Source organism: Pistacia vera, unplaced genomic scaffold (genome assembly GCF_008641045.1).
Source record: "Pistacia vera cultivar Batoury unplaced genomic scaffold, PisVer_v2 Contig394, whole genome shotgun sequence".
Lineage (NCBI taxonomy): Eukaryota > Viridiplantae > Streptophyta > Magnoliopsida > Sapindales > Anacardiaceae > Pistacia > Pistacia vera.
In genome coordinates, this window is record NW_022196217.1 from 421,697 (window position 1) to 432,349 (window position 10,653).

The 10,653-nt window shown below is 32.4% G+C and overlaps 2 pseudogenes; both read right to left on the reverse strand.

The window, feature by feature from the left end:
- Window positions 1–756: 756 nt before the first annotated feature.
- On the reverse strand, window positions 757–3,014 carry LOC116141184 (annotated as a pseudogene).
- A 1,160-nt stretch (window positions 3,015–4,174) lies between these two features.
- LOC116141176 lies at window positions 4,175–6,323 on the reverse strand (annotated as a pseudogene).
- Between the last annotated feature and the right edge of the window lie 4,330 nt (window positions 6,324–10,653).

A 10,653-nucleotide genomic window follows, 5' to 3' on the forward strand; every position in this document is an offset into this window, starting at 1 on the left:
TATATCAAAAACAAATATAGGATGATTATATACAACAAGGATGTAGAAAGTTTGGGAAGAGAGGTGGGAACATATATAGTGTTTTGGAATCTTATGTGAATAACATACAGAATATCACGGAAATTCTTTTTCTCTTTCAATTTTTTTTTTTTTTAAATAGAAAGAGAAAAAGAATATATAAAGAGGCTTATAAAATATGGTAGGACAAACTCTGGAGTATGATAAAAAAAACAATAGTCTAATCAAGATAAAAGAACTATACAAAACACTATCTTCAAGTACACATTCTATCACAGAATAATCCTTGGGTTAGAACGAAAACAAAAGTCTATACAAGATTATCTCCAAAACATATACAAGGCAGCCATCACCAAAACAAAAGCAACCAACAAAAATTTACGAGATTAACAACATGTAAAAGTAAATAATCAATTATATAAAAGACACGATAATTTTTTGATGTGATTCATTCAAACCCTTGTATCTATATGTGAAAGATAAATTGATTACTATCACAAATATAGCATGTAATGTATTATCATAGATGTTTAACCAAAACTTGCTACATCTCAACAAAATTTGTGACACCCTCACAAGATTCTCCCATGAGCCTGCTAATCTGGTTCTAAACTTGCTATATTTATATGCTTACAAAGATGTTCAGATCCTAATAAGAAATATATGTAAAGATCACATCCGTATCCCTAAAATTAATTGTATTCTTATTATGATATTTTTTCTTATACCCTTAAATCATGAAAGCGTGAGCATAATATCTGGAAATGTTAAAGATGTACAAATAAACATAGAAACATTAGATAAGCATGGTACCCTAATAATTAAATTATTTTACAACAAATAAAAATACTACCTGGGGTCTAGACAAGCACATTTTGACTTTTCCCAAAGATACATGCACATTCTCTAACAAGTTTGTTCTTATTAGATTTTGTTCTTTCATGTAGTAGCAGCTCCACCTCCATTAAATTAATTTATTCTATCTTGTGCCACAGAACCAATCCAATTGATCCAAATCCCACAACAGCTGATCACAATCAGAACCCACAGCCATGATGTTACTTTCATCATTTTGAGAGGTATGGCCATGGTCTCCTGAGGATGAACTCTCCAGTGAGCTTGTTATCTCAGGCATTAATATTTGAGAACTAGTGATCTGATGATGATAAGATGCCGTTGCCTTATCACCACGATGGTCTTCAGCTTGTTGAGCCCTTGACTCGCCAATCATTACTGCTCCTGGTGGCGGTGGTGGTGGACGCCGGTCAAAGGCCCGCAAGCATTTTGATTTCTTGTACACCCGGCACAAGCTGAAATCTTGCCTTACCTGCAATATTCCAAAGATGGTGAGGATAATAGAATAATATAAAAACCCAGATCAAAGAAAACTACTTTATTATTTTTAATTTTAGTGTTTATTTCTACAGAAACATTTTTGTGCTGTTAAAGCAGGAAACATGAAGCTGGATAAGGTTATATTAAAAAAGACGAAACAAAATATATTTAGTATATATGGAGAGAGATATCATATATTTTAGGTCTTTATAAAACCATTAAAATAAAGACGAAGATTTTTTTTTTTTTTTAATATGAGGTAAAAACTTCATTTGAAGATCCGTTCAAACTCTTGTATTAATTATAGTCTCATTAAATTTCAAGAAACGATTTTCTTCCTCTTTGGAAGTCCAGAATATCTAACCTCAATTTACTAGGGTTTTCTCAAAAAACTAAAAAAGTGAGCTTCTGATTAGTCAATCACATCCCTAATATTAATGCCTAATTAGATTAATCAATAATGTTTAATCAAAGAAACTTAAAATGCTAATCAAAGATTTATAGCTTAGATCTCATGAACAAATAATTAGAAGAAGAAGAGAAAAGGCAAGAGCAAAAGCTTATAAATTATTATAATCATATATGTAATTCATACCGATGTGGATGCTTCTCCTTCAATGGCTTTGTATCATTCATTTTCCACTCAGTTTTCTTCCAGTTGGAGCTCTCCTCTATAGAAAACCATTGTTCTTTTTTCCCCAACTACGCGATTTGAAGAGTAAACAAAACCAGGTGACCCAGTTGCTTTCCAGTATCCCAGTTGTGCAGTCTATTTGGTCTTCCTCCTCGCATTTCACTCTCGTTTTTGGAATGAAGAAGAACCATTGTTCAGGCTTTTGTGCACAGGTTTTTGAAATTTGGATCAAAAATAAATAAAAAACGTAAGCTTTTAACTAATAATATCTTCTTCTTCTTATTTTTTTTTTTTCTGAATTTCCCTTCCTTACACATATGGGTATAAAGAGTACATAAAATTCTGGAACAAAAATAAAAATAAACACGTGAAATTTGATAATAAAAGCATTAATCTACCCCTATAAAATTGTATCTTTATTTTATTTTTCTTAGTTTCAATTTATACAAAATTTGGCATAAACTATAAATAGAACATTATTTTTTTTCAAATGCGAAATTTTAACATTAAATACCAACGGATTGATACAACTGCAAATAATTACAAATGATTATAGAATGCATATCGCGGAAATGAAAATTTTTGGTACATGGAATTGGATCGTTATAGATAATCTTGAAAGGATTTTTCTAAAAATTCAAAGGGAGAAATTGAAGAATGTGAAAGATATAAGAAACTAACAAGTTATCGGTAAATTTGAGGTAGATTGAATGGATCTACTTTCATTGTAAAATAATTGAAGTTGAAACCATTTAATTTCTTTCAAAATCAAGTTAGTTAATTAAGCTATAAAAAAAGTGATGAGATATATCAGAGATGAAAAGTTTTTACGTGGAAGATCCCAAGGATTGAAATCGTAAATATTGACGACAGGTATAACCCAGTCCATAATCTGGTTCAAGTCCTCTGCGTTACCGCGAAGCTTGTGATGAAGATAGAAGGAAATCAACTCTACTTCAGTTGGGTAAAACCGAAACCCAGGTGGCATATCCTCTATCATGATGATCAAGATGAAGATGATGATGATGAGATGTAATTTTTATTTTTTTTCTCGTTAATGGAGGACGTTCATGAAGGGTGATTATATATAGAGAGAAATTAAGAAGGAAGAGATATTGATAGAAGTTAGGCAAAACCAGGAAATGAGAAAGGGAGGCACATGAGATTACTTGGAAATTTCCATGCTTTTGTGCAGAATTCTCCTCGCCAATCCGTACACTTGCAATTAGTCAAGACTCAAGAGTCAAGAATGGATTATTTTCCTTTAGTCCGTAAGATTTGGAATATATTTCTTACCTCCACTATTATGAGATACAAACAGTTTAGTCCAGTCATATAAAACTTTTCAATAAAATAAACAATAATACCCCAATTGTCTTATGCACATGTTACTAGAAATGAATAAAAGTAAAAAAAAAAAAGTAAAAAGTACACAATGCGCGTCAAAAAAGTATCAATTTTTCATAAGAGTAATGGTTGATATCCAAATATAATGTACACTGTTTTTAGAACATTGTAAAACCTACTTTATTTTAATAATCACTGAACAATCAAAACATCATCTAAGTATCACTCATCACAACTAGGAGTCGAGTTCAGCTCGACTTTGGCTCAAATTCGACTCGACGTTATTTGAGTTAAGTTCAAGTTCGAGTAGCTCGAATAATCCCATGAGTAGTGTTCGATCACTATACAAAAAGCTCGATTAAGTTCAACTAAAACTTGATTAAACTCGAAAAGCTCGACTAAAACTCGGTTGAAGTCAACTTTTAAGTATCGAGTTCGAGTTCGAACTAGATTCATTAGGTTCCACCAAGCTTAAACTTAAACTCGATATTGTAGCAACCGAGTCTAGTCCGAGTATCACACACTTGACTCGACTCGACTCAACTTGATTTCACCCCTAAATTATTCACAACTATAAATACAAAAAATCTACATCAACCACACAAATTACTTTCAATTTTTTTCTACAGTTGAATAATATCAAACAGTAGTTTGTCTAAATAAACAGGCGAAAAGAAGTTGTCAAGCATAAGTCACGGACACAAAGTCAATTATCAACTGCCTCTCAGAGATATATATACCAATAACATATATACAGCGTGAAGTTTCTCATTTTCTTTTCTATATTCCTGCCTATCATAATAAATAGGTCCTCTGATCCATGATGTATGCGCGTTATTGTCACCATTCTTCGAGACTAGCTCGATGAAAACAAGACGGTGCTACAAAATATGACGAATGATGGAATTCGATGACATAGCACCCGTCTCAATCTATGTGCATGCCTAAGGAATAGGAATTGCTAAGCTTCCTACAGCTGATGCTCCTGTCAGAACTTACAGCACATCTATCCAACTGCCAACGCCAAGTATACAAGGGGAAATATTACAAAAAAAAAAAATTAAAACTCAGTAAAATGGAAGAGACAAACAGAACAATAAGAGAACCTTCCACATGAGACTCTATAGAAAAAAAAGAAGCAAATGCGTTGCAAAAATTTGAAGCTTAATTACTAGAATGCTGCTCAGTTCTTTATAATAGATGATTAATCTTAAGCTCATAAGGCCAGTTAAAGGAAAATGAGAGCAAAGAGCAAGTTGTTTCATTACATAAAAGTGGATGTCCCCTTTTTCTTAGTAGAACAAATATAGATTCAGTATTTATTCATTATTATTTTGATACCTAAACACCATCAAATCTTCTATAATGTTAAACAGTTTCTTAACGTGGCTTCTGCTGGACCCTGTAACCTTGGTGGTCAGACAAATGAAAATCGATATTCTAATGAAGCAAACATCTATTGTAATATAAAGTCCCATGCCCTCTCTTCCCCTCTGCCCCAAGAAAATTTCATCAATCTAAAATTCTGTTCATTGAGAAAATATTCCAGTTTACTAATCAAGAATATCGTCCCCATAAAAACTTTACTGTAAAGATTTGCACTCAACTAAAACATTTAGATATAAAAATAGCTTAGATTTGGACTCACCCTCCACCATCCCTGCTAGTTAGAAACTGAGTAGATCCACCTCCAAAGAATAAGCAAGGCATAGGCACTAACACATACATGAGAGCTGCAATAACACAGAATTACCTTATAATCTGTCAATACCATCGGTGTTTTAATCAGAAAAAAGACAAGCCGTAATACTCTACTCACCTGACAACAATTGGCCACCAGTTGCTGTATATTGCAAAGCCTAACATCACCCAAAAACAAAAAAGAGTTGGAAAATAACATGAAATTAACAATAAAAAAAAAGATAATAGGAATATTTACATAGATTGCAACTTTATTTTTGTTCCATCCTATACTCTTCCCAATTGAGTTGCATCATTCACACAACTGTGAGGGTCAGAACAATTAAAAAAAGCATCCTTCTAATGCAACAAGCAACTTCCACTATGTACTCCATAAGTGGGGAGTCTTAATTTCTTATTCCGCTAACTTTTTCCATGGAGCTACTTTACAATCAATATTTATTTTTTGGATAAGTAACTAATTCATTGAAAGATGTCAAGGAGAAACAATAAAAACCAATCACAAGTGAGCAAAATAAGTGCGAGATGCATCAGAATGTTTAATAATCACACTATACATAATTTCTGGAAAGTCAGAATTTTATTTCGTGCAGCTTGAGTTGAACGAGTTTACCACATAGCAAGTAGCTAATGAGATACTAGACTCTATTAATTTTCTTGAAACCTGCTACTCTCCTCATTGTACAGGAGGAAATAAATCTTCTTAATTCTAGATGTATTACTTCATCATCAGAAGAAAAAAAACTGTAAGACTGTGCAACTAAAGGAAGAAGTACTTCTAAGTTAAAAAAAACCCCCAACCATAGCAAAGTTTACAAACCAGGCCACATCCTGGATTTGCTAAGAGAACAGAACATACACATAAGTATACAACTCTCTGCTCTCCAGCTTGCCAACAATCAGTGAGAACAAAGGTGCCTATCATGAGTAGCAAAACCAACCTCTATCAGCCAGAAATTTCCCAGTATGGTCAACCACAGTGCCCTAAGATTTACTATGTCAATAGCAAAGTATCCAACCTGAATTATCCTTCAAAAATAATCCATGGCTATGAGAACAGATCAATTCAGAGGTTTCTATTTCTGAGAAAGAAACCAAGCAAGCAGTTCAATTCAAAGTGATGATCACCAAAAACACCTTTCAATCCTTATGTTACCAGTTCCAAAACTGTGGCAATTTTTGTATTCAAGGAGAACAATCTTTGCTTTAGCATAAATTTGACCAACATCTTAGAAGACAAGAAAACACCTATTAGATAACAATTGCACCCAATCCCAAGTTGACCCATGTTACCAGGAACATACATCAAGTTTTCACTTTCCTTCTCTTGTCAAACTTGAGGTCCATTCAACAGGAATTACCCAAAAAAAAAAAAATCCCACTTTTGCAATCCTGCTTGATCGGAAGTCCAAATTGACGGCACACATTAAACCCTAACAACCACAACCCTATGATTCACAAAATGGAACCTTATCCAGAAGTAAGATAACACATTACATCTATCTTCACAATTCACTTCCACACTTATTTTGAGCCCAAAGCCCACATCATCACTGAAGATAAAAACACCAGCACCTACTCCCCACTGACTTACAAACCTCTAAAATATGAAGACATAAGATAGGAACTTATAACCACTTCAGTTCTATATGCATCATTCAGTTTTGTGAAAACAAAGCTCACCCAAAGCCTAATCAACTTCATCTTAAGTCTTAATTAATCTCATTTGCAGTTCAAATCAAACATCATCCTATTCATAAAGTTGACAATTTCAACTTCAAAACAGTACAAAAATTTAGCCTTGATTCGCTGGCATTAAGTTCCAGCTAACACTTCTTTTCATGTTAACCTTGTTTTTGTGGTGTCTCCCTAAGGTCTATAAACAAATTTCTCAAGGTCAAAACTCAAGAGCCTATGAGAACATAGGATTGAGAAAAGAACTCAGTCAAATGCAGGCACTTTGAAGTATCAGGACTCACATCGGCTCCTGTGATTGTTAGTCCTAAAGTGTAGCATTGAACCGGTCACTCACAAGCCCAATTAACTCATCTTAAGTCCTAATGTACTTTCATATCAATCAATCATTGCTGTTCATGAAAGTTAGCAATTCCAACTTACTCCTAAATGTCACACAAGATTTAGTCATTACTGTATAGCTTTTATGTCAGCAGTAAACTTATTTTTTCTTGTTAGTTTTTCTCTGTGGTTGACCTTTTTTTCAGCATAAAGGGTCATATAAACAAAGTGTCAAAATCAAATTCAAGAAACAATGAAATTGAGATTGACAACCAAAGTTGTTGTCAAATGCTGGTCTCTTTAACAAGGTCATGGAACCAGCATTTTGGAACTAATCGTAACTCTTATCATTTCTGCATAATATCATTAACCAAGACTCAATCTCTGCTCACATGTTGACAGTCCTAGACTAAAGCATACCGCAGCAATGGCTACATAATCAGCTTATAGTTAAGCAGCAAAGAAATATATGAATATATCTTATACATAAACAAGATTTTTGTTTTTTCTCGTTTCAGTTTAACACAACTACCTCCTGTCTCTCCATCTAATAGTGTTTCATTTTAAAAAAATTCCCCAAATTTAGACTGTGAAAAATCATACTAACTTTATACCAATTCAACGAAGGACAGGTTGAACAAGTTTGAAATCTTTTTACATGGATGAAAAGTACTTTGTTCCTAGCATATAGACATTATTTATCATCACTTTGTATGGCATAATACCCAAATCACAATCATAAATTCAGCTGACCATATGCAGGCTTGAGCTACTTGTAACTTCAGCTGAAAGCTCAAACAGCTTAGAACGATTAGAAAAAACCAAGTATGCATAGTCTATTAAATTCTGAGTCCCAAAAGGCACAAGTAAATCTAAATCTCACTTCTCTCAAGAAATAGAAAAAAGTGAGCAATTCTATAACACTTAATGGTAGGTATGAAACCAGAATTCTACACCACCATAGATAAAAATGCATTCATAAAACAAAAAGCTCATATTTAAACCAATGCTGAATAATTTACAGTAACACAGACTACCACAAGCTCAAAACCAATCTAAATACCTAAACATACAGAATCTGTAGCAAGATACTAGCTGAAAACATAAATGCAAGCCCAGCAAGCCTGGAAAAAAAAATGGTCATTTCATTGACCTAATCATACAACAGAAGAAAAAAATAAATGCATTAAGTCTCAACTTACACTGCAAAGGACAATAACCAGTTGAGAATTGAAGCCCAACCCGATCAACAATGCAACAGAAAAAGAAATTATCAGTACCAAACCATCATCAAGTCAAAATTAGCAATAAATACAACCACAAACCTAGATACAGTGTAATTAACCTAAATTGAACCTATTCATGAAAACCCATAAAATATTTTCATCTACAAACTACAAGGAGATCAAGCTACAGATGATAGCCTTAACTTGATAATTCGATGCATATTTTTAATCAATTTAGAAAAAAACAATTCAAAGCACACGAAAAAGGAGAAAGGAGGTACCTTCAATCGTCATCGCCATTTTTGGAAGGGGAGGGAGAGATCGGTAACTTCCAGAATCGGAAACAGAAGAGACTGCGAGGGGGTTTTTTATTTCTTCTTTAAGTGAATTTACCGCAGTTAATCCAGAAGAGTTGTTTTTAACTTTTAATTATGTTTTTTGATGAGTTAATCCGTTAAGCGCTAGAAGTTTGATTAATTACAAAATTTCCCCTAAAATTTCTGACAACTAATATTATCATCATTTAGTTTTAGGATTAATATAACGATAACTAAAGAAATTTGGCAATATCTATTATCTCGTAATATTGTAAATTTAATAGGTTACTAATTGTTTCCTAATGGTAGAGAATTTATGTTATTTCAAAATTTCATTAAAACTTTCATCTAATCTAAGAAGGGGGGAGTCCTTGGCTCTTATTATTATAAATCTAGGAGTCTATAGATAGTTCAGGGGAGTTAGTGAAGATTAGAGAAATTCTTTGAGTTTGAAGTAATTATTTGGGAGGTCATAGATAAGTTTATGACTATAAAGGTATATTTAATAGTTAATCTAAATATCATGTGAGGTGGTGATATATCCATGAGAATTTTATTAAATATGTCAAAAGTATATTTAAATTTGTATATCTAATTAGTTAGAAAACTTAGGAATTAGACAAAAATGACCATATTTTGCGTGTTAAAAAAATAACCAACTTTTATTGTACCCTTATAATAATCATTATTTCAATTAAATACCAAAATGTCTTTCACTTTATATTCCAAGTTTCTTTTCTTCACAATTTACCCAATACAATTTTGTTTAGAAAACCCCTTTGCTGATTTTGGTTGCTCTTGGGGTGTGGGTGAGTGTGTAAAGTACTGTTCCCTTGGACTGTTTGTTCTTTTTGTGCAACGTCTCTTGCTTGTGCTTTAGGGGCGTCCTGCTTCGGGTTCTCCCCGTTTTTTATGTCCTCATTCTTATTTTTAATATAATTACTAGTATCTAAAAAAATTTACCCATAAAATAAAAAAGTTGTAGTATTAGTTTGTATACTAAATTTGTATATTAGTTTGTATACGAGAACCATATTTTTTTAATCCGACCTAATGATCTATTTGATTTAATGTGTACTTAGATTTTCAAAAGTCCAGCCATCATACCGAATTACTTAATAAAATCTTATAGTTTTCATTAAGAAAGCTCTCTCATCAATTTGTGACGAGATAATTATGTAGTTTCTCTTTGTAAGATTCTTCAAAGATTGGGCTGTTTGAGACTGAAGTCTTCAATCTCTATAATGGAATAAAATCATCAAAAACCTTTTCTTCAACATAATTGTGGCCTTTTATTTATCTCTTGAAACTCATTAATTTTTCCCTGTTGAGTATAGAAAAAAAAAAAAAAACATTCTAAAGGCTTGTACATACCAGCCTTGATAAAACAAATACATATTATATAAATTTTATCAAAAACAAATATAGGATGATTATACAACAAGGATGTAGAAAGTTTGGAGAGAGAGGTGGGAACTAATAGTGTTTGGAATCTTTGTGAATAACATACGAATATCACGGAAATTCTTTTTCTCTTTCAATTTTTTTTTTTTTAATAGAAGAGAAAAGAATATATAAAGAGGCTTATAAAATATGGTAGGACAAACTCTGGAGTATGTAAAAAAACAATAGTCTAATCAAGATAAAAGAACTATACAAAACACTATCTTCAAGTACACACTTCTATCACAGAATAATCCTTGGGTTAGAACGAAAACAAAAGTCTATACAGATTATCTCCAAAACATATACCAGGCAGCCATCACACAAACAAAGCAACCAACAAAAATCGAGATTAAACAAAGATAAATATAATTGATTCATTAAACCCTTGTATCTATATGTGAAAGATAAATTGATTACTATCAAATATAGTATGTAATGTATTCTCATAGATGTTTAACCAAAACTTGCTACATCTCAACAAAATTTGTGACACCCTCACAGATTCTCCATGAGCCTGCTAATCTGGTTCTAAACTTGCTATATTATATGCTTACAAAGATGTTCAGATCCTAATAAGAAATTATGTAAAGATCACATCCGTATCCCTAAAATT